Source organism: Lissotriton helveticus, chromosome 3_1 (genome assembly GCF_964261635.1).
Source record: "Lissotriton helveticus chromosome 3_1, aLisHel1.1, whole genome shotgun sequence".
Taxonomy (NCBI): domain Eukaryota; kingdom Metazoa; phylum Chordata; class Amphibia; order Caudata; family Salamandridae; genus Lissotriton; species Lissotriton helveticus.
Window position 1 is genome coordinate 2090440917 of NC_136061.1, and position 25079 is coordinate 2090465995.

The following is a 25079-nucleotide window of genomic DNA, read 5'->3' on the forward strand; positions in this document are numbered from 1 at the left end:
TACCAAGCAAATAGATCATGGATTAAGTCATGAGAAGAAAGAGTGCTCATGTACGTCGTTGAAGCCTGTCCGACTGTACGTGAGTGGAGAAGCGGGAACTGGAAAAAGTTTCCTCATTAAAGCAATTGCATCTTATCTGCAGAAAAGGACTGAATCACCGCTGTCTTGTGTTGTTACCGCTCCAACTGGGCTGGCAGCACATAACATTAAAGGGATTACTTTACATCGTTTACTGATGCTGCCAGTGGAGCATGACAACAAATTACAATATCACAAGCTATCTGGAGATGCTTGTTGTGAAGTTTCAAGAATCTTGAGGAAAATGAAACTTCTTATCATTGACGAAGTAAGCATGGTTTCCAATGTCATGCTTGCCTTTGTGCATTTGAGAATGCAAGAAGTTCTCAAAACAGAGTATGATGTGTTATTTGGTGGCAAACACATCATTGTTTTCGGAGATCTTCTGCAGCTGACACCAGTGAAAGGACAACCTGTGTTCAAAATGCTCACGCATGAAGATACCAGGAAGTGCCTAGGGAGCATTGGCAACGTCAATATATGGTTAAACTTCAATTATGCTGAACTGCATGAAAATATGCGTCAGGCGAAGGATGAAGTTTACAAGAATATTCTACAAGATGTTAGAATTGGAAAAGTGACCGAGCATGGTAAAGAAGCTTTACATGCACGATTACTGTCAAATTTATATCCAGAACAAGATGTTGTGCCTGAGAATATTTTTCAGAAAATTACTGAGAAGAAATCTGGAATATGTTTGATGCCAACTCTTGCAGAATGTGCCATCTTCAACAACAAAATGTTGCATTTAGAAAACCAAGAGATTGTGAAACTGGAAGCTATTGAAAGAGTAGAGCATATGGGATCAACAATTATTTTGTCTGAGAATTTGAAAACAAAATTGGATTCATTAGAGAAGACTATATCTAAAACTGCAGGTTTTGAAAAGACTCTGAATGTGTGCTTAAACTGCCGTATAATTTTAAGAAGGAATTTACATGTTGAAAGAGGTCTGGTAAATGGATCAATGGGTAATGTTGTTGATTTTGTGAAATACAGAAATAGAGATGGAATTGAATTTTTAAAAATTAAATTTGATGGCATTGAGGAAGTACAGCTAATTGGTCGTTGTTCTGCTAGATTTTTGCTTGTAAAAGACTTATATGTTCGCCGTAAGCAGTTTCCTGTTTGCTTGGCATATGCGGTGACAATCCATAAATCGCAAGGTTTAAGTGTAGACAGTGCATTGGTGAATATTGGCAGTTCTGTGTTCAAGGAGTGTATGGCATATGTGGCATTGTCACGAGTTAGAACTTTATCGGGATTGTACTTGATTGAGTGTGATGTCACAAACATTTGTTGCGGATCTAGATTGTGTTAAGGAATACAATAGGTTAAGAAGAGAGTATGCGCCACATTTGCCTCAATATCCTTTGTTTGAGAAACGTGTGGTAGGCCGGAAACGAAGAAATGTGACCAATACTAGGGAGGTTGTAGCAAAAAGACGAAAAGTTGATGAACCTGAAATTATAAGCAGAAACAAAAAGGATTCTGTTGAAGATGTTGTTGGTTTTCAATTTGAAAACAGTTCTGGTGTCAACTGCTATGCTAATGTAGTGGTTAATGTTTTGTTTTCTCTAGAAAATGTAAAAGAAGAGATTGTGGTCAATTCTGATCAAAGATTTTGCAGTTTGTTAAATTCTGTGTTAGAGAAATGTAGCACTGATAGAACAAAAATAGAAAGTGTGTCTGAAATTCAAAATCTGTTAGACAGATGTTCAGGTCAAACACAATTCTCTCAAAATATTCAGCAAGATTGTCAGGAGTTTTTAATGTATATGCTTGATGTATTGCATGCTGAAGGTGTAGATGTAGATCACCTGTTTGGGCTTTCTTATCAATGGCAGCATGACTGCGAGAACTGTAGGGTATCAAGTACTACTAGTGTAGACTCAGAAATATTTAGATATTTAACTTTGCCAGACAGTAAATCAGTCTCTTTTAATAAGCTAGTAAAAGCAGCTGATCACAACATGGAGTGTAGCCAATGTAAATCTGAAATGATGTCAACATTATTTATACGAACATATGGCCAGTATGTCATTTTAATGTTCCAACGATGTAGGCCTGATGGAACAAAATTGACAACTTTAATTAAAAATGTTGTGGCTTCACAGTTGTCAATATCAGGAAGGACTTTTGTAACTGCAGCAATTATATATCATGACGGTCCTTCAATAACATCAGGACATTACACAGCTTATTTAAAGTCTAGAAATGGCTGGTCATTCTGCAACGATTCTGTTTTAATTTTCAAAAAAAAATTGCCTTATGACCTTAAAAATTCTTACCTGGTGTTTTTAAAACCAACATTTTAGGGAAAGAATCTCGGGATGTGCTCTGAGGAATTTCAAGAAGTTCTAATGGCTCCTACACGATTTGGCCTTGAGGATAAGTGTAGTACAGAGACATAACTTCTTACCATAACACTTGACGTCATGGAAAAATAATTGCACTTTGAATGAGTTCAGAAAAACTGTTTCTTTTTATAAGCTAATTGAAGCAGCCAATCAAAACATGGAGTAGAGGGAATGTAAGTCTGCAATGCTGTATACTGTTTGATATTGCTTTGTGATTAAAAGTGATGTAGAGAATTAAATAATTGTAGTAGTCATAGAGGTAGTGTAAGTCTGCTTCATAGTAAGCAGTATCAGTGTCATAGGAAATGTAGAACATGAGTGAGCAAGAAGGGTAAGATATTACTAGTCCAGGATTGTGAAAATGATCTTCAACATTTTAATTCTGAAAGTTGCGGAAATACAAAATGACGGGATTGGCTTACAAGAATTTCAAGAGTTATAAATGGCTCTTACATGATTTGGCCTTGTGGAAACGTGTGGTAGAGAGCGAGAAGTCATTTATTGTATGCAACATATTTTTCAAAACGATGGAGGTTTTCTTTCAGAAATTGGCGGGCTGAAAGTAATAATAGCACAACAGAGTGTAAGCTGTTCATAGGACATCCTTCGACGTCATGGAAAGTAAGTTAATTTTAAGGAGTTCTGAATTCTGATTTGTTATGTTGTATGGGTTTTTTAAACACAATCATTTTGATTGTGGTTTTTTTCCCCGCTGTTATATGATGAATACCTTCAAGTCACTGTTTTTAGTGAAATTTGATACATTCTGAGAACAGCAAAAATAAACCATTTAACATGTATAATTAATTCTGTACTGTTTGCATTTATGATGTACATTTAGAACTGTGTAGGAGGCATGGAGAAGGAGAGGCTTCTGTAAGTGTCAAAGTTGTTGCATACAGTGCTCACATTCTACGTAGTCTTTCATATGATAGACTACATTTCCACAATGAGATACCTAAGCAAAGGAAACACAGGTGATATGATTGTGGAATGAGCAAAAAAAATTGCACGTTTTCCTATTATATTACCTGTGTTTCCTAACATTACACATCACATTGTGTAGATGAGGTTTAGGCCTGTTCCAGGAGACAGAGGAGGTCTGACATTTGTTCAAGAGTGCAGTGGGCACGACTCACTTCGTTGGTAGGCCTGCACATGTATTATCTCCTCTGTATTCTTCAACAAACCTAAATTTCATCTGCAACCCTGAGTAGGACTTACCTGAAACAAATCTGTGGATAGGTTACACCTTATCGGCATCTTGAAACAATCATTTAAAATGTTAGGGTCAGATTTATGATGGCCGTGCGCCTCTTTTGCGCCGCTGTGGGTCACTTTTGTGTAAAAGATGCACCATGTTGCAAGATAGGTTTCAGTTCATCTCCAGCAAGATACCATCAGTTTAAAATGTATATAATTAGCACTGTGTAGGGGGCATGCAGAAGCTGAAGCTTTTGTAAGTGTCAAAGTTGTTGCATGCAGTGCTGCACTTCTGGGTACTGTTTCATATGCTGGACTACATCTGCACAATGAGATACCTAAGCAAAGGAAACACAAGTGATGTGATTGTGAAATGAGCAAAAGAAATTGCACGTTTTTCAATTACATCACCTGTGTTTCCTAAGTTTACGAATGACATTGTGCAGATGAAGTTTAGCTCTGTCCACGGACACAGAAGAGGTCTGGCGTTTGTTCAAGAGTGAAGTGGACATGACTTACTTCATTGGTAGACCTTCACATGTATTATGTCCTCTGTTCTCTTCAACAACTCGAAATTTCATTTGGAACCCTGAGTAGGCCTCACCTCAAACAAACCTCTGGATAGGACACATCTTATTGGCATCCTGAAACAATCATTTAAAATGTTAGTGTCTTGCGACACTTTTGTGAGACAACAGCAGTGCAAAAGATGCACCATGTTTTAAGATAGGCCTCACTTCATCTGCATCAAGATACTGTTAGTTTAAAATGTATATCTTTAGGACTGTGTAGGGGGCCTGGAGAAGCAGAAGCTTCTGTAAGTGTCAAAGTTGTTGAAAAACTGTTTGTCCTTCAATCTTTTCCGTTGTCTTTTCTAATTTTTAAATACATGTTTTAATATTTTTCAAATGTTTGTTCTCTCTTTCACAGATTGAAAGTATAAAAATAAAAAGTGAGTAAGTTAACGACAATTATAAGGTAAATGTTTTATACTCTTTTCGTTACATTTCTATCACATTCACCTACTATTAGTTCCACAGCTTCATTTCTTTAACCCTCAGTTTCCTGCCTTTGCTACTTCCCTCATTCCTTTCTCTATTACCTACTTACTCTACTCCTTCCACTCCTTTTCTCAGTCCCTCTCTTCTCATAGTTCCTCACTCTTGTTCACTCACTCCATCTCTATTACTCTTAGTGTCTTTGACTGATCACTCTTTCACTACTTGTTCATTATGCTTTCTCTGTGTAGTTGAAGCACACTAAGGGGCATATTATGAACACAGCCAATAAAATTATTGCTGTTTTTATTGGCAGAAAACTGCTGCTAAAGTGGTTCTAGCGGCAGTTTTCTGCCGCAAAAGCGGCTTTAGCGACACATTTCTGCCGATAAAAGCTGCAAAACTTTTATTGCCTATGTTGATGATATGGCCCTATGTTATTTACATTTCTTTGCTGTTTCAATTATTCTTTTTGTGTTACTTCTTCTTTTCTGTTTTCTGTTTTTTCTCTCTGTTATTCCACATGTTTTAATCTTATTTTGAACATTCACTCACATTCTCCAAGAAAATCTTCTTTGTTATTCTTCTACTCTCCTTTTTGTCTTTCACTTCCTTATCTATTTTGTTTTTCACAATTATATCCTCTTCCCTCTTTTCTTCGGTAAATAAATCTATTAAACAGTATCTCTGGTTTAGACCCTATAGCTGTCTTTGTTTTAACATTACTCTCTGTTTACTTCCCTTATACTTACTCTTCTTTTTTTTTTTTTATTTTTTTTTGGTTCGCTCCCGGTTCGCGTACCGGCGAGCGAACCAGGAAGCGAACCAAAAGAAATACAGCTTGCCAGAGTGCTAAACATTCTAGCAATTTTTGAAAGGGGAGGTAGTTCTGAAAAGAACTTTTTTTAAAAAAGTTTTTGTTGTTTTATATATTTTTTTTCTGCATTTTTTTTTTTTTTTTGTATTTTTTGAACAGTTTTATGTTTTTTTGTTTTTTTTGGAGGGGAAACAACAAAAAACAGGCATTGGAAAGGGCTCAACAGGAGCAAAAAAAAATTTACTTTCTGGGGCGTTTAGAGCACTTGTGGTTTTCAAATACTCTGTTGATTAAGTTAATGCTCATATTGCCACATGAGAGTAATGCACCGCAATATAAACAGGTAAACTTCATATGGACAAAGTTGTCCTGAATGTTTGGCACGGTTTCCCGTGCCTCTGGCCCTGACAAAGATATCTGTGTTGATGTCCTGGCCACAGGAGTTTGAGGATTGTCCTGAAGGTCACGCATCTCTGCCCGGCTGTAGTTTAGTGGATGCCACCTCAGCATGTGACGGTGCATGGTGTAGTTGCCGAAGCTATACTTTTTTAAGGTGCCTCTAGATAAGTCCTCTTTACATATGAGGCACGTCACATATCTAGCATTAACTTTTTTCTGCCCTTCAGGGATTGAAAAAAACTGCCAAATAAAACTAGTTTTACGATGAGAAACCCGGGGCTCCTCTTCTAAAAACTGTGGTCCCTCTGTCTCTTCTTCCTCTTGTTCATCCTCTTCCTCCTCTGTGTTGCTGATGAACTGTGGAGGTGGTCCTCTCTTCCCATGAGGAGGTGGTGGTGGTGGTGGGGGTCCACCAGCTGAAGCTACCAATGAAGCCATTGCTCAAATATCAAAAAAGGTCTTCCTCTCACAAAGATGAAAGTCAGAGTGAGGAAAGAAGGGGAGGTTTTCATCATTTGGGAAAAACAATAGTTCTAAACCAATGAAAAGTGTTATTTTTAGGTCACCTGACCTAGCCTTACATCATTAGGAAACCAGAAGTGAAATGAACCAATGAAAAGTTTTATTAACAAGTCACATGACCTGTTACGCTTAAGTTACGCGCTGCGGAATGCGCCCCGGATCGCTTCCGGGTCGCTGCGCTTCGCGCCTCGGTTCGCGCTCCGGAGTACTTCCGGGTGCGCTAACGCGGCGCGTCATAAGACGCATTACGCGGCAACGCGATACGTCGCGCTTTCGCGACGCGTCCCGGATCGCTTCCGGGGAGCTGCGCTTCGCGTCTCAGTTCGCGTACCGGAGCACTTCCGGGTGCGCTAACGCGGCGCATCATAAGACGCATTACGCGACAATGTGATACGTCGCGCTTCCGCGACGCGTCACGATGTTGATTTCTAATGCGGCAGTTGCGCAAACGGAACGTTTACCGGTTCGCGGACCGGGTCGCGGCATCAAATTGAGCTAACGGGAAGCTTACCGGTTCGCGAACCGGGAGCGAACAAAAAAAAATATTTAAAAAAAATTCTTAAGAAACATATAAAATATATTTTTGGATTTAAAGAAGAATACATTTTACAGCTACAGATATTAGCTTTTAAAAAACCAATGAAATTCACTGAAAAAACCATAGGTTATAGACCATATATAGTTAGGAATTAGCATTTAAAAAACCTTATTTTACTCACACAAAACCATTGAAATTCCATATATAGTTAGTTGCACTAACTATATATCGCGCACCCGCAATCCACTGCTGATGATGTCACATATTACATCATTCATGACATGGTCAGTGACATCACTGATGACATCACTGATGACATCTCAAATGACATCACTGATGACATCACTGATGACATCATCCAGTGACTGTGTGTTTCTGTAAAGTTTTAATATGTTTGATATATTGAAGAATGAGTGGATGTATAAGTGTCTGGATGAAGGATTTAGTAGGTGTGTGACTGACTGTATGAGTGAGTGAATAAATGTGTCGTACTAAATGCATGGGTTAGTGACTAAACTGTCTGAATGTGTGCATCAGTATGTCTGTTGTGATGTAAACTGCTGCATGTGTTGATCATTAGCTATACGAGAGGCTATATGTGTTATTGATTGGTTGCCCAAGTATTTGTATGGGAGATTGAGTTTGTGTGGGGGTGGCTGGGAGGTGTGTGACTGTGCATAGATGTGTGAGCAGTTGATTCACTAGGTGTATGAGTTCAAGAGTGCATGTGGAAAAAGCTACATGGGCGGTTGACTGTGTGCATGAGTGTATTGATGAGTGAATGGATATCTCAATGCTACATGTCATAGTAAGTACATATGTAAAACACAGTACATGTGAGAGTTGGCATATATAAATAACTGTGCATGAGAGCCACTGAATGTGTGAGTGGCTGTATGGATCATTGTGAACTTGTATCAGGGATTGTATAAGAGAGTAAATATGTGTTAGTATATGTTTGAATAAGTAAGGTGTGTATAACTGTATAGTTGAGGAAATGGAGGTGAGATTGTTTCTTTGCATGACTGACTAGGTGTGTGAGTAACTCCATGGATGAGTGACAGTGTGTGAGTGTCTGTATACAGTGAGTGTATCTAAGGTTATATTAGAGTCTGAAGAGGTTTATCGTATTAGCACAAGAATGATGTCAAATGAGATGTCATCAGTGATGTCATCAGTGATGTCATTTGAGATGTCATCAGTGATGTCATCAGTGATGTCACTGACCATGTCATGAATGATGTAATATGTGACATCATCAGCAGTGGATTGCGGGTGCGCGATATATAGTTAGTGCAACTAACTATATATGGAATTTCAATGGTTTTGTGTGAGTAAAATAAGGTTTTTTAAATGCTAATTCATAACTATATATGGTCTATAACCTATGGTTTTTTCAGTGAATATATATATATATATATATATATATATATATATATATATATATATATATATATATATATATATATATATATATATATATATATAGTAGATAGTTATAGTTAGGACCTATTACCCATAGGAAATCTGCAACATTCTATTTGGAATAACTTTGGCGCCGATTGACAAAACTGCGCGAAATTATCCAATTTTTTTTTTCTTTTGACCAGTTCTGGTCTGCTCCTATCCTGAAAGTTTGATGATGATTCATCAAGCGGGGGCCGAGAAAAAAGGGGGTCCCAAAACGTGTTTTCCCCATGCAATTTCCCATAGGACTGTTAGCTGCAGCTACAGCCCGAACTGCTGAACGGAATTACACCAAATTTGGCAAAGAGGTAGTCCTTGGTTCAGACGCATGCCTTTTTCTTATTTGGTGTAAATCCATTCAGTAGTTCCTGAGAAAAGTACAATTAAAACCATTTATATATCTATGGCGCCGATCCGCGCACCCTGCGCGCACCGTGAAGGCACCATAAGCGCATCCTCCTGATCACGCGCTAAATGCTAATTGGCTGTCAAGTGGTTGTCAACATTTGAAACTAGAAACTGTTGGCAGCGATTTTATGCCTCTGTAGAAGCGAGGCTGAAGAAGTCTGTGAAATATGTGTGCAAAGCGCAAAAAGGGTGCAGCGTAGATACACTGTGAGCCCCTAGGCTTGATCAGGGGGTCCCAGAAGGACCCCTAGGGACCCAAAAATTGCGGGATGGGCATAGGATCCATGCATTTCGGTGCTGAAAAAGAAACCGAAGCGCGGCACTTTAAACGTTATTAGCCCCCAGGGGGGCCAAATCCCGGGGGCATTAAAAAAAAAATTGTGTGGGGGTCCCAATCCCCCCCATTGCCCCGGGACTGCCTCCCCCAGGGCTGTAACTTAATATATGCGGGGTGCTCACAAGGCCCCCATCCCCGGGGACTGCCACCCCCGGGGGCTTCAAAACATTAATTGAGGGGGGCACTAAGGCCCCCTCAGTCCCAGGGACTGCCACCCCCGGGTCTTTTTGAAAACGTGGGAGGGGGCGCGCTGCCCCCCTCCTGGAGCCTTGTCTAAGCCCTGGGGACCGCCACACTCTAGGGCCGGCTCATGCAGTGTCCCAGGGTGCCCACCCCCGGGACACTACTGTTTGCAATGACAGGGCGGGAGCTTCGCGGCTCCCACCCTGTCATTGCAAACTGCTTTCCTATTTGGAAGAGAGAGCAGGAAACCTGCTCCCTCTTCTAAATATGAAAGCAAATTGTTTTCCCTCAGGTGGAGCAGCATGTTAGCTGCTTTCCCTGAGGAAAAGCAATGCCGGCTCCCGAAGTACGCGGGGAGCCGGCTGGGACCGTGGTTGCATTGGGGCTCCCCCCACGGTCCCCAATGTATTATATAAGCCCCAGGAGATGGGGTCCCCGGGGATAATAAAATTAGTGATAGGGCCTAATTTTTTTTTACGGTAAGTGCGTTGGATGCACAGCTTCTAACCCGTAGGGTGCGCGACTCCAGCGCCCGTGGTGCACAACTTGCACGCGTCAGCTGCACGACTTTGAGACGTTGGGTGCGCAACTCCAAGCCAAAAAAACAAATAATATTTTTCAGATATACATCAAGCTTATGTGTTTAGTTGTTAGGTGGCTCTAAAAAGAGCCCTTGTGTTTATTGAGACATTTTAGTACCTACAAGTAAGTAACGATGCACAGTCTAAAGTTCAAGAGGAAGACTCTGTTCCCTTCATCTGTAAAATGTACATCATCTCTCCTATAGATGCCATGCATATTGAAACGCAGAATGTTCTGGTATATGTACCCAATTCTATAGTCTCGGAGAAAAGCAGAAACAGATTTATTCGCATGTTTCCTAGCTTTCTCAATCTGTGGACAAAATTGATTGGACCAGTTCCATTACTGCCTTTGGAATTAGACAAAGGCAGTTTGAGGGAAAGTGACATCAATTATCCAAAGGTGTGCTTCATAAGCATTTCCAGACCTACCCCAGTCAAAGTGCCGAGGTCATTGCTACCACAGTGCACAATTATGAGGTCAGGGTATTGGAGATGCAAAAAGGATTTCACCAATGGCATCAATTGGTGCCACTTTAACCCTCTCTGTCCAATCCATTTAATGTCTACATTTGGTAAACATAGGTCTTTGTGAATTCCTTTGTGTTCTGCATACCTTTGGCTCCAGAACGTATAGCTCTAAGCATCTTGAAGAGAAGTCTGGATGCACTCAGATGGTCTATGTAAATGAAGTGGCAGTTTGTGAACTAAGATTTTTCTAAAATGGTGGATAACATGCAGTGTTGAAAAAAGAAAAGAAATGATTGGTTGTTTGATAACATTCTACACTGAAAACGAGGGTACATGTTTCTGTTTTTTAAAAGCATGATTCTTATTGGTTAACAAAAAGTGATTGAAAAAAACATTACATAGGATAAGCTGGTATATTAAAAAGCAAGCACACTTGCTGTTTTGATTAGCAACCTTCCATGAAGTGTTTGTATGGTAACAGGCAGAAGGCAGAATGGGGGTAGGGTTGAAATGTATGTCATTTGGAAAGGATTGAAATCTGTAGCCAATAGAAATGTGTGTTTCTTTTTTAATTAATGTGGGAAGCAATGTGATTTGATGTGAAGGTGTATATGTGTTCAAAATGAGAGGGAAACTGTGCCATTCTTTGGTTCTGGTGAGAGGTGTTGAAAACAGAGATTCTGTATAAGAAAATCTGCTGTGTGACTGATATACTTCTGATTCTACAAAACAATTGGAAAGGTGAGTTATTAATTTGTGAGGGAATGCATGTGGTGCATTTTGATTTTAATCAGACTAATGTGTTTATCCTGCTAAAGTTCAGGGAATACTTTTTTTTCTCTAGATAAGCATTTGTTTATTTTATGTGCTTGCAGACAGATAATTATGCTGTTCTTATGTTTTTGTAGAATTAGAAACCAGTTATTTTTTTATTTTTTGTAAAAATTACTCAAGTTTCTACATTAAAATGCAGTATTCATTCTAGACTTTGAAATGTATTTTGGTAAAATGCAACGGATAGTGTTGGTTGCCTAGAGTCTCACAGTGAGTCTTGTGTGCATTTAGGAATTATTCTGATAGAAGCACTCTATACTAATGTGTAGTAGACAATTTTGTGCAATGTGTAGAGTCACCTAAAGTCTTGTTGAGTGGTAAATGTGCTTTGGTAAAATGCAAGGAATAGAGTTGCTTGAGTAGAATCACACAGTGAGTCTGTGCATTTAGGAATCACTCTGAGAGTAGCATTTTGGTAGTTCATGTGTTTCCTGACATGTAATTGGTTAAAAACTTATTGTGTTCTCACATTTTGGTAGAATTAGAAAATAGTAATTGGACACTACCCTAAGTATGACTCCCTACACTACCCAAACACCACTGTACTACTGTAAACCCTTAATCTACCTCCAGTACGACCACCTACATTACCCATTCGCCACTTTACTATCCTAAACCTTAAATCTACCCCAGCACAACCTCCTACAATACCCAAACACCACTTTATTTCGTAGAACACTACCCTACCTTGACCCCCTATAATACACAAACACCACTGTATTACCTTAAACCCTAAAACACTATCCCTAGTATGACCCCGTACAGTATATATACACCACTGCACTATGCTAGAACACTACCCCAGCATGACTCCCTACACTACCTAAACACCATTTTACTATCCTAAAGCTTAAATCTATTACAGCAGGACCCCTTACACTACCCAAACAGCAGTATACTACCCTACCACTGCATTTATAAAATATATTGTTATTTGTCTAGAATCACACTGTGTGTCAGTGTCCATTTGGGGAAATTGAGATACAATGATTTGGTTGCTTTATGTGTTTGCAAACATTTAAATACATATATTCTTGCAGTAACACTATCCTTAGCACAATTCCCTACACTACACAAAGACCAGTGCACTACCCTAAACCCTTAATCTACCTCCAGCACGATCACCTACACTACCCATTCACTACTGCAGTACCCTTAACCCTAAAACATTACTCCAGCACGACTACCTACACTACTCAAACACCACTGCACTACCCTAGAACAGTACTCCACAACGACCCCCTACACTACACAAACACCACTGCAGTACTGTAAACACTAAATCTGTACTGTTGGTAAACGATAGTGACTGTTTATGTACCATGTAGTAATCTATTTACTAAAGTAAAAGTCAACCAATTATGAATTCACTCAGTGTCTCTCCTTATAGTATTGTGATAATTTTCTTAATATGCATGTACTCATAAAGTGCTTCAGGTTTTAGTTTTATGGAGTGCTTCAAAGATGTATTTACTATGTATGTACTGCTGTTACCAACTTCACAGTTGTGCTTCAGGCCTAACATTTCTTAGTTAGAATTTATATGGAATATGTTTGTATAGTAATAAAAAAGTATAATTTTTTACAGATACTGTTTCTCATCATTAAAAAAAGTTATCATGCCAGAGAAAAAAAGAAGAAAAGCTCAGAAGAAGGATACTTACTTGAAAAAGAGTCAACCACAACTATTGGAAGACCAACAAAATGTGTCTTAAAAGAGAACAATTTCTGGTAAGACCACAAAGGATTTCATAAAAATATTACAAGATTCAGAAAAAAAATAGAAATGTTCAAAGCAGTGAAAATGTTCCAAACACAGAAAAAAGTGCAAAGATTAGGAAAGGAAAAAAGGCAATGTAGATACAAACAATACAACTTATAGTAAAAGGAGAGAAAATCAATATAAAGTAATGTGCAAAAAATATTTTACAACAGAGTAGTCCATAATTTACTGAAACATACAAAGAAATATAGAAAGAGAACACTATTTTATAAAAAGAAGAAGCTTATCGAATCCATTGTTGAAAAGGCTTTTAAAGTAAAGAGGAAATTATTCATTTTAGTATTAAAGAGAATTCGATCACTAGATAAACCAATCCATGTAATGAAGGCCAAAAGTAAGAGCAAAAGAGTAATTAACAAAAGTAATTTTTGTGATATGTTCTTAGGGAAATGGAAACACAGTTCCAGTTCTGAGCCTTTTTTTAATGAAGAGAGTTATTAACAGAGCAATGATTTGTTGCATGCAGTTGACACCAGTGGTCGAGCCTTTGAGGTTAGAAATGGTTGTCCAATTGAGAAAGAGCAAATGGCTCCTAGAAATGCAGAAGAAGTGATAGCTGATGAAGTTCTAGGCAGACGTCCTAAAGCCCCAGTGTACACTTGGGGTTGTAGTAGTATTTGTAGTGTACGACAAGAATCTATTGATAAATTACGCAATTTCTTACAAGCATATTGTAAAAAAAGTGTTAAACAAAAGATTAAGGTGTTGCAAGGACTAGACCCTTGCAGAGTGAGAAAACATACTCGTTTGCAAGGTAATTCTCTGGCTTGTCTTTCTAGGAAAGTATGTCAAAGTGTTTTTCACCATTTTATGATGTTGGCAGTACATCATACTCAAATGCGGAAGTTAGTGAGGAGATTGTATTATGCAAAAATTCCAGCGCTAAAGTTGAATGAGTTGAACAGTGCTCTTTTGCATGGGTCAGTATCAGATGTGAAAAAGGTTTGTGATGATATTGAGTTTTGTTACTTTGGTCCTGAAGAAGAGAGTGAAGAAACTCAGCCATTAATAAAAGAAAATGTTGTAGAGAATGTTGAACATAATTGCACAAAAAAATTTGAAAGTGAAATTACAAAGTTTAAGGTGATTTCAGGTGTTGCTCTGTATTTAAAAAGTGAAAAAGAAAATAATGATAAGTGGAAAGAATTTGCAACCTATTTGTTGATAGAGAATTGTTTTTATTTTTTTATTTTTTATATATATATTTTTATTGGTATTTTCACATTTACAAAAATATAAAATAATATGACATATAACGAGTTTTATGGGCGAGCCAGTGGGGTTACATGGTTTACATTTGTGTCTGCCCAACATTTCTTCAGTCGGTTTCAAAACATTTAACATTGAACGAATGGGTAATCGCTTGTAATCGCGTGTTACATATTAAAGACAAAACATAGATGTGTTTGGCGGCTGTTTAGTGTTAGATTACACACCCTGCGCTGTTAGCAGTTGCATTGCGTGCGTGGTGGATTTAAGGGGATTTGTAGGAGCTGGGGTATCTGTCTAGTGATGACCACATTATCTGGTCTGGGTTCTTCCATGGTGATTGTCTTAGTGCCGTTATGTCTGCCCCTCTTAGGAATGTGACCCAATTTAGGCACCCCTTGAATGTGGCTTTGGTTGTGTCTTTCCACTTGGCTAGTACTGTTTTGACTGCTGTCGTCAGGAGGAAGTCTAGTAGGTGCCTGTCTTGTCGTGTAGCTAGATCTGTTGTGATATGAGCGGTGGTAGTTGTGGCAAATGAGTGTTGTAAAGTGCATCCTAGGGCTTCACTGATGGAGTCCAGCACCTTCTACCAAAATTTGCTAACCTTGTTACAATGGAAGATGAGGTGTGTGAGGTCTCCCCCAGCGGCTCCGCAGTTCCAGCAGCTGTCATTGTCATTTAGGCCTAGTATTGCTAGGTGAGCTGGTGTCCAGAATGCTTGATGTAACAGCCAGAATTTGGTTTATGCTAGCATCGGGGAAATCATGTTTTTGGATGGGGCCTCCCAGAATGTTTGTAATTCTTGTTCTGTGAGGTTGGAGCCAAGTTGTGTTACCCAATAGGTGATGTTTTTTGTGTTTAGCTTAGATGTTTTTGGGCGGAGGAGCTTGTATAAGTGCGAGACTTGGTGGCCTGAGTTGTTTATGTTCCCCATGTATCTGAAGATTGAGGGTATGTGTCCGGTAATTTTAGATTTTGTTATGGCTGTCTTGATGGCTAAGAAATTGTAAAGTTCTACTTCGGGGAGGTCGTGTCTGTTTTTTAGACTGTTGATGGTTAGGGGGGATCCTGCCTCTTCTAGCTGTGCTGGGTATGAGAGCCCTGCATTTTTCCACGTGTGCATATCCACGGTCTTTCCTCTGTATTTGATCTTGGGGTTGTCCCAGAGTGATTCCTATGATGAGTTCCTGATACTGACTTCGAGTTTTCTGTCTACTTTGAGCAGCGCTTGTTTCGTGGCTTTGAAGATCGGGTTATTCTTGTAAGTCTGCTTGTTGGCTGTGAGGATAGTTAGGGGGTCTGCGTTGTTTAGAATGGCCCTCTCTATATACAACCAGGTTGGTGTGTAGGGCTGCTTGGACAGTACCCAGTGCATTCCTTGTCTGGCTATAAAAGCTGTCTGGAATGTTCTCAGGTCTGCCACGTTGAGGCCCCCTAGCTTTTTGCATAGTCTGAGTTTCTGGAGGCTAATTCTATTTTTTTTTGTCACGCCATATGAACTTGTTTAGCATCCGGTCAATTTTTTTGTGGAAATCGTCTGTGAAAGCGAGGGGCGCATTCCAGCTAGATGGTTAACTATGGGAGTGATCATCATCTTGACAGAGTGTATTCTGCCCCACCAGGTGATGAATTTGGGCAAACAGGTATCTAGCAGACCTTTTATCTTTTCTAGAGTGGTTTTCTCGTTACGTTCCTGGGTCGATCTTAGCGTTCTACAGAAGTGGATGCCTAGGTATTTGTATTGGTTTCCATGCTAGTCCGGAAGAGCCTAGTACTTCTCTGTTTGTATATATGTTGAGGGGCATGCATTCTTATTTGTCTCTGTTGAGTTTGTTGCCTGAGTGTTTTGCATATATGTCGATAGTGTGCATGAGAGCAGGTATAGATTGAGCGGGTTTCTCGGTTATTATGAGCAGGTCGTCTACGTAGGCAGCTAGTTTGGCTGTAGTGTTGTTTATGTTTACCCCCGCTATGTGGTTGTTTCCTATGATGTCCCTGATCAGGGGTTCGAGGGCGAGGAGGAACAGCAGAGGAGATAGAGGACCGCCTTGTCTCGTTCCCCTTTCGAGGTTAAAGGGGGTTGATGTCGCTCTGTTGATTGCTACCTGGGCGTTGGGGGATTTGTATAGAACCATAACTTTACGCGTGAAGCTCTCACCTAAGTTTAGAACTTGCATGATTTTCTCTAAGAAATGCCAGGATATCCTGTTGAAGGCTTTTTCTGCATCTAATGTTATGGCTACCGTGGGGTTGACTGTTTTGGAGGCGTGTTCTATGACTTGGCAAAGGAGTCTCGTGTTATCGTGGGACATGTGAGTCTGTAGGTAGCCTACCTGTGAATTACGGATTAGCTGTGGGAGCACTTTATTTAGTCTAGTGGCCAGGACTTTGGCATATAGTTTGCAGTCTAGATTTACGAGAGATATAGGGCGGTAGTTTTTGGGCCATTGTGGGTGTTTGTTTTCTTTTGGGATGACTATTATTTTGGCTTGTGACATGGATTCTGTGACTACCCTCTCTTCTACGCAATGATTAAAGACTTTTCCCAGCACTGGGCTTAGTTGATCTTGGAAGGTTTTGTAAAAGGTTGTATTGTTGTATTGTGGTATACTTATATAGCGCAAACCTGTCACCACCAAGGGCATCCTGGCGCTTCGACCCATGATCCAGCAAATTCAGCAGCCTAGCCTGTTCTAGGGAAGAGGTAGGTTTTCAGCGCCTTTCTAAAGGCTAAAAGATCCTCAAGACTTCTCAGGGATATTGGCAGGGAGTTCCAGAGTTTGTCCGCCGCTACTCTGAACGATCGGCCACCCATCCTCACTCTCTGGAAACGCGGAACTATTAGTAGCCTGGATGAAGAGGAGCATAAGGCTCGGGATGGAAGGTACCAGGCAAACATTCTCCGCAAAGGGATTGGGCCCAGGCCATGGATAGCCCTGAACACAATGCACGCTGCTTTGTAGCGAACGCGTAGATGGACCGGCAGCCAGTGGAGTTCCTGTAACGCTGCCGTGGCAGAGCTGTAATAGGGGCGGGAGAGGGCGAGTTTGGCAGCCATATTTTGCACCCTTTGGAGCTTGCCCAGAAGTGTTACCGGGGCCTCCAGAAGTAGTGCGTTACAATAGTCGAGTCGACTTAGGATGGTACTTCGCACTACTTCGGGCCTGGCTTGCTCAGGGAGGAGGGGTAAGACCTTGCGCAGCATGCGGATCAGCATCATGCACGTTGAGGTGGTCTTATTTACGTGCAGATCCAGCTGCAGGTTGGGCCCAAAAATGACACCCAGATTACGTGCCGATTGTGCGGCTGACACCGTCTCTGAAAATGACGGGGGCCAATAATCGTCTGGGAGATCTCGGGGATGTTGGTCGTTATAGCAGTACAAGACCTCTGTCTTAGTTCCATTGAACTGTAATGAGTTCTATTCATCACTTGTTTGTTCTTGTCTGTTCATTGGATGTATATAAAAGCATTATTTTATTTTGTGTAAATAATTTTTATTGTGATAAATATGTGTATCTTTGCGTAATTACTCTGTATAAGAAATTGACTGTGCATTCGCTTTGTGTAATAATTTTTAAACTATGTCTATAGATTGTTTTAAGATATTTGGTCAATAAATTTGTTTTATATGATATTGCATCACTGAATCCTTTGGGCTGTACACTGCTTCACTCAACAGCAAGTCCGTGTTCTTATCAATTCTGTCTTTATGTACCTGATTACCTAACAGGACCCTTCAGTTGCCTAGGTATTACTATTTTGAATAATGAGTTCAAACGGAGCCATTCCGCTGTAGCCTGCATGCACCGGTGAAAGGTCTCCAGTGGGACTGCATCCTGTCCCTCCAGTGAAAAGACCAGCTGGGTATCATCCGCATAGTTAAATGCGGAGATCCCAAATGATTTGATGAGCTGGACTAGAGGGCGGAGGTAAATATTAAAGAGTAAAGGGCTGATGGCTGAGCCCTGAGGTACTCCTTGTCCTACTCTCCGCTCCTCTGAACTGAAGGGGGGGGAGCGAAACCCGTTGCTGACGGTTGTCCAGATAGGAGATTAACCAGTCCCTGGCCTTATCTTTGACCCCGCACTCTTCCAGCCTCGAAATCAAGGTAGGATGGCTGACCGTGTCGAACGCGGCCGACATGTCGAGCAGCACCAAAAAGGCTGCCCGACCACTGTCGACTCGCGCCCGCAGATTGTCTAACACGGTCACCAACGCAGATTCCGTCCCATGAGCTGGGCGAAAACCGAATTGCGTCTCGTCCAGCCAGGTGTTCCCTTCTAAGAAGCCGGACAGAGTAACCAATTTTTCCATGATTTTGACTGGAAAAGGAAGCAGGGAGATTGGTCGGTAGTTGGAAAGGCAAGCAGGGTCAAGCGTAGGTTTTTTTAAGAGCGGAGATACCACTGCCTTCTTCCAGCAGCCCGGTACCGTCCCTGTTTCAAACGACTGGCAGCAGATGGAATGCAAGGGCTGGAAGAGATCCTCCTGAAACACCTTCCAGAGTTTTGGAGGAAGAGGATCAAGAGGCGAGCCGGATGAAATCGTAAGGGCAAGGCTGCCAAACTCCTCCAAGGAGGGAAGGGGAAAGCTACTCAGCTGGGGTCGACTGGCCGCAATCGCCGGAGCTCCCAGGCTGAGGGCCGGGTCCAAGGAGGGAGGGAAAAAGCTACTCAGCTGGGGTCGACTGGCCTCAATCGCCGGAGCTCCCAGGCTGAGGGCCAGGTCCAAGGAGGGAGGGGAGAAGCTACTCAGCTGGGGTCGACTGGCCTCAATCGCCGGAGCTCCCAGGCTGAGGGCCTGGTCCTCTGGTCGGGGTCGACTGGAAGGCGTGGCCGGAGCTTCCAAACAGAGGTGAGCAGCCCTCTGCAGGGGTCGACTGGCCACCTCCTCCGGAGGTCCCAGACCAGTAGTGGACTTAACTGGGTCCTGCAAACCCTCCAGGATTTTACGGGTTTTCTCCTCGAAGGCATCAGCAAGTGAGTCACAAAGAGCTTGCGATGAGGGGACGGCGCTAGCCACACACGTAGGGTGGGCAAGGTCCCTGACGATTTTAAAGAGGGCCTGTGCCTTGTTAGGGGCCTGATTCAAGGTAGATTCAAGATAGGTCACTTTGGCCATCTTGATCTGAGCCTTGTATTTTTGTATAGCGGACCTGAATACAGTTTTCTCCGAGTCTAAGTACTGTTTCCTCCAGGCCCTTTCTGCGCGTTTACAGTCAAGTTTAAGCTGGCGTAATTCGCTCGTGTACCAAGGGCTAGCTCGATTCACCCTCCCTCGTGACTTCCGAAGGGGTGCAAACTTATCCAGCGAGCTCGATACGGACTGGCAGAAGAGAGTATAACTCTCTTCAGCTGTGTTGCCAAGCTTAAAGTCCTTACCTAAAATGTTCGGCAGTGGAGAGGTTTTAAGAATTCGGGACCAAGGTCTCTCTAGCTTGGCTAGAGATAGTCCAGCCTTTCGTGAGATATGGTCCTCTGAACAAAGAGAGAACGTAATCAGAAAGTGGTCTGTCCAAAACTGGCACTTAATATCATCTAATGATACCCATAGTGGTTCCGCAAATACTAAGTCCAGAATATGACCCTTCTGATGCGTGGAGGCGTTCACCAACTGTTCCAGATTGATATCCGTGCATGCTTGACTAAGGGAAGAGAATGCATTGTCCAGTGAACCGCCTGCTCACAGATTAAAATCACCAAGAATCAATAACTTGGAGTGGGAGCTAGAGAGTTCGTAGATCAGGTCAATGAGGAGCGATATGGAAGGTGCCGGTCCCGGGGGACCGTAGCATAGGACACCCGAGCAAAGTATCAGCTCCTGCTATTTGACTGTGAAACCCATCAGTTCAAATCCCGGTACTTCTCGAATCTTTAGCTGGGAAAGGGTCAGCGAGTCTCTATAAATGAACCCGATTCCCCCTCCTCGATTGAGTGGGCGTGGGGTGTGACTAATTTTATAGCCTGAGGGACAGGCTAGGCCCAACTCAACCTCACAGTCCTCCCGAGTCCACGTTTCTGTGAGAAACAGGACATCGAGTTTTTCTGATTCGATGAGGAAGGCAATTTCCGTATAGTGCTTGCAAAGGGATCGGACATTAAGCAGCCCACAGGAAATTCGCCTCATAGTTGGTTGCCTGACCGGGTTCTGACAGGGTCTGAGTCTGAGTAGCTCAGCCCGAGAGTAGGCTATGCGAAGTGGGCCAGAGGGGCCCGAGGTAGCGGCCCTAAGCGCGTCCGTTGCGCGAACGGGCGCAAACGGGCTTACCTATGGCGCACCTCCGGCGCCCCTACGGCGCACCCGCTGTGCACCGTCGCTGCGCACTTGTCTAGCGGCCATCTTATATGGCCGGCGGGGTATCGCGTGGGTCCTGGCAGGGCGAGTGGCTCTCCCTCACCCAAGATGGCGCCCAGTGAGGAAAGACCTTCTCCCCACTCCAAAATGGCGCTCGAAACCGGCGCGAGGTTGCGGTGTAACCGTCTGGTCCTGCTGCTTTACTGTCTTTTAGAGCTCTAATGGCTGCGGTGATCTCGCTGGTTTTTATGTCTTGACCTAGTGCCCTTGCTTCCTCTTCCGTCACTTTGGGTAAGTTGAGTCTTTCCAGGTAGGCTAAGCATCCCTCTTGTTCTAGATTGTCGTCTTTCGTGTATAGTTCTTTATAGAATTCCGTGAATGTGTGTATGATGTCTTTATTTTTGGTGTGTGACTTGCCTTTTGTATATGTGATCATTGAAATGCCTTGCTTTCTTTGCTTGTATTTGAGGTATGATGCAAGTGGTTTGCCCGCTTTGTTAGCTTCGCATAGGTTGATCTGTTTATATTTCCTGATCCACAGGCCTGCTCGTTTACTCAGAATTCTGTTGAATTCGTATTTTTTCCCCGAAAGCTCTACAAGTGTGGCTGTGTTCGAGGTGTCGTTAATGTGTTTCCTCTCTAATTCTTTGATGTCGTGTTCTAATTGGTTTATTTGCATTTTCGCTTCCCTGTCTCTCCTAGCCTTGATTTCTCTCATTGTTTTCTGATGGTTGCTTTCAGGGCATCCCATAGGCATTTTGGATCTGTGCCAGGGATATCATTTTCTACAATGTAGTCCTCTATGGCTTTCAGTATCTTGTTTTTGTCCTCTTTTTTTGCGATGGTTATGTTGTTAAACCTCCGTCTGCGCTCGATGTGTTCGTTGTGGCATCCCGTTAGTTGAAGGCTGATGCATGAGTGGTCTGAGATCGTCCTGGCTGCGATGTTTGTGTGTTCAATCAGGTGTGTGTGATCAGGTTCTGATCACTGTATTTGTAAATATTGTTATAACAAATTAGATGAGAATAAAATGCTCGCTAGAGCTGTTCATAACAATCTGGAGTTGGCTGCTATTCCTCCAGAACTGATAGCTTTAAACACGTATGAGTCTATTCTCATTCAATGTGTGCACCCGTTTCAGGCTATTGTTCGTATGGAGCCGAAAACAGGTAAATTACCTCCTTCAGATTTACAAAGAGGATTAAAAGGAAGAGTTGTGTATTTACCATTAGATTTAAAGAAAAATATTGAAACTATTGGTGTAGAGAGTGTAGAAAGTGGACCACTAGTTCTTCTTCTTAATGGTGTGCCGACTAAGAATAAGAAAATCTGGTAGGAGTTAGTGGATGTTAAAGTGCAAAAGGCAACACTGTATTTGATAAAGAACAATACATACTATAAGGATGTTTATATGTGAGAAGAAGAAATACTTTTAGCAGAAGATACTGAAACGTCAAGTCGACAAATTGAACAAGTGGATATGTTAAGATGTGAAGAAATCTATGAACATTACAGTGTGCATCCACTTCATTCAAAAGAAGTGATGGGGAACACTATTGATTTGTTTCAAATGAAAAAAGCAAAAGGAACTCCCACGAGTGTATGGGAAGAGAGCTTGGAAGCTCATTGTTTTCCACAGTTGTTCCCAACTGGAAAAGGAGGACGATATCTGTGCAGATTCCTGCATCTGAATATCGGACAACAAGATTAAATGCAGAAGATCCAAGATTTCGACAATGTATCCCTTATATATTTCATCTTTTGTTTGAAAGTGACTTGTCAGGACTTTCATATGCAGTCAATCATATTCTAAAAACTGGAATACATCTGCAAAATGTATCTGCAAAAGATTTTATGGCTAAAGTGCACCAGAGAGATGATCATCTAGAATCACAGCTCGTTAATTTGATGGCATGTCAGCGTGGGACTAATGAATATTGGTACCGTCGTCATGGAGAACTAAAATGTATGCTACGACACTTAGGAACTCCAACATGGTTCCTTACCCTAAGCTGTGCTGAGTATGCTTGGGATCATTTGCTAGAATTTCTTCGAGAGGCAAATTCCAATATAAAAAATATTGTATACAAGACACCTGGAGAATTGTGCTCTTTGGATCCTGTTAATGTTGCAGGTATTTCAATCATAGATTTGAGGCTATGATGTCTTTTATCTGCAATAAAAAATCCTCCTCTTGGAGAAGTTGTGGATTTCTTTTTGAGAAAGGAGTATCAAGCAAGAGGTGCTCCTCATATACATATGCTGTTATGGATTAAGGATGCTACAAAATTTGGAACAGATGCAGATGATACAGTTTTCAGTTATATTGATCAATATGCAACATGTGATGTACCCAAAAGCACAGAAGAAAACAACTTAAGAGCACAAATGTTACGATTCCAAAATCACCGATATGAAAAATACTGTCGATGAATGTACAAATCTAAGGACAAGTTCTACACTAAATATCGTTTTGCATTTCCACATCCTGTAATGTCCGAAGGAAGAGTGAACAGCTTTATGTCATCTTTGCGACATACTATCACAAGAAAGTCTCCAAAAAATACCTACAACTTAAGAAGAAATGAAGAGTCAAAATACATAAATGACTACAACCCAGTCATTTTGTCCATGTGGAATGCTAACATGGTTATTCAATATGTTGCGGACAATTCCATTGCTGTTGCTCGATATGTAACGTCCTATATTACAAAATCAGAAAAGACGGAATTGAAAGAAATGTGGGAAGAAATTTCTCACGAAAAGACTCTCAGTAAGAAATTATACAGTTTCAGTTTGAAGATGTTATCCCATTGAGAAATTGGAGCACATGAATGCTCAGATCAATTATCATCTGCAAGTCTATAGTCCAAATCTAGAAGAATCCTTTATGTGAGTCTAGGTCTTGCAAAAATGCGAAATCGAGTACTGAAATCTGTACAAGAAATTGAATATTTAGCAGCAAAAGATCCAGAAAGTGCAGATATTTTGAAAACAAATATGTTGGACACATATTACCCAAACAGAAGTCATCATCTTGAGAACATGTGTCTCTATGAAGTGCTGCAAAACTACACTTTTAAACGGAATACTACAGATAACATCAACAATGGAAAATATGGAGTCATTGGTTCCGAAGGATGTTTGGTGAAACAAACAAAAGGAAACTTGATTAATCACAGGAAGCTGAGTTGCGACACTGCTGATAAAAGGGAATTTTACTATTTAGCCCTTTTACAACTATTCAAACCATGGCGTTCAGAACTGGAATTACTTGGAGATTTCCAGAGCTATGAAGATTCCTTTAATGCTTGTAAAGATAGCATACAATGCAGTGCTTTTGCAAATTATGTGAAAATGTTGAATGATGAAATTGATCAAGAAGCTACAATTGCAGCTGAGATTGCTAGGGACAGTTCTCAAGACAGTCAAAGTTCTTCTGCGCTGAGTCAAGATCCACTAGGACAACCAATTTTTGAAAATGAAGCAGCAATCACCATGAATGAGGTGAAAACAGCAATGCATCAAGCTCAAGAAGATGTAACTAACTTAGCAAACTTGGAAGAACAAATAAATGATGAACAAAAACAAATATATGAGCAAGTGAGACAACAGATTGACCATGGATTACTTCATGAAAAGAAAGAGTGCTCATGCACGTCATTTCAACCTATCCGAATGTACGTGAGGCGACAAGCTGGAACAGGAAAAAGTTTCTTAATTAAAGTAATCACCAATTATCTACAGAAAACAACTGAGTCGCATTTGTCTTGTGTTGTCACTGCTCCAACTGGGTTGGCAGCACACAACATTAAAGGAATTACTTTACATCGTTTACTAATGCTACCTGTAGAGCATGAAAACAAATTGCAATACCACAAGCTATCTGGAGAAGCTTGTTGTGAAGTTTGGGGTTTGAGAGTTTTGAAGAAAATGAAACTTCTCATTATTGATGAGGTAAGCATGGTATCAAACTTAATGCTTGCGTTTGTGCATTTAAGAATGCAGCAAATTCTTAAAACAGAGTACTACATGTTATTTGGAGGAAAACATGTTATAGTTTTTGGAGATCTACTGCAACTGACTCCTGTACAAGGACAACCAGTATTTAAAACACTTGTGCGTGAAGACACCAGAAAGTCTCTGGGTAGTGTTGGAAACGTGAACATTTGGTCATATTTTGAATACAAAGAACTCATTACAAATATGCGACAGGCAAATGATGTTGATTATGGAACTATTCTCCAAGATATAAGAATTGGATTACTGACTGTAATGGCAAACAAGCTTTGCAGACTCGATTACTTTCCAATTTGTTTCCAAATGAAAACATAGTTCCTGAGAAAATATACATGAAAATTGCAGAAAACAAATCTGTAATCTGCTTAATGCCAACACTGCGTGAGTGTTCTATATTCAACAAAGAACTTTTGAAACTGGAAAATGAAGAAATAATAAAAATGGAAGCCATCGATAAAATAGAGCAGGAAGGAATCACTATTATTTTGACTGAAAAATTGAAGACAAAATTGGATTCTTTAGAAAAATCAATATCTAAAACTGCTGGTTTAGAAAAGAATCTATATGAATGTCG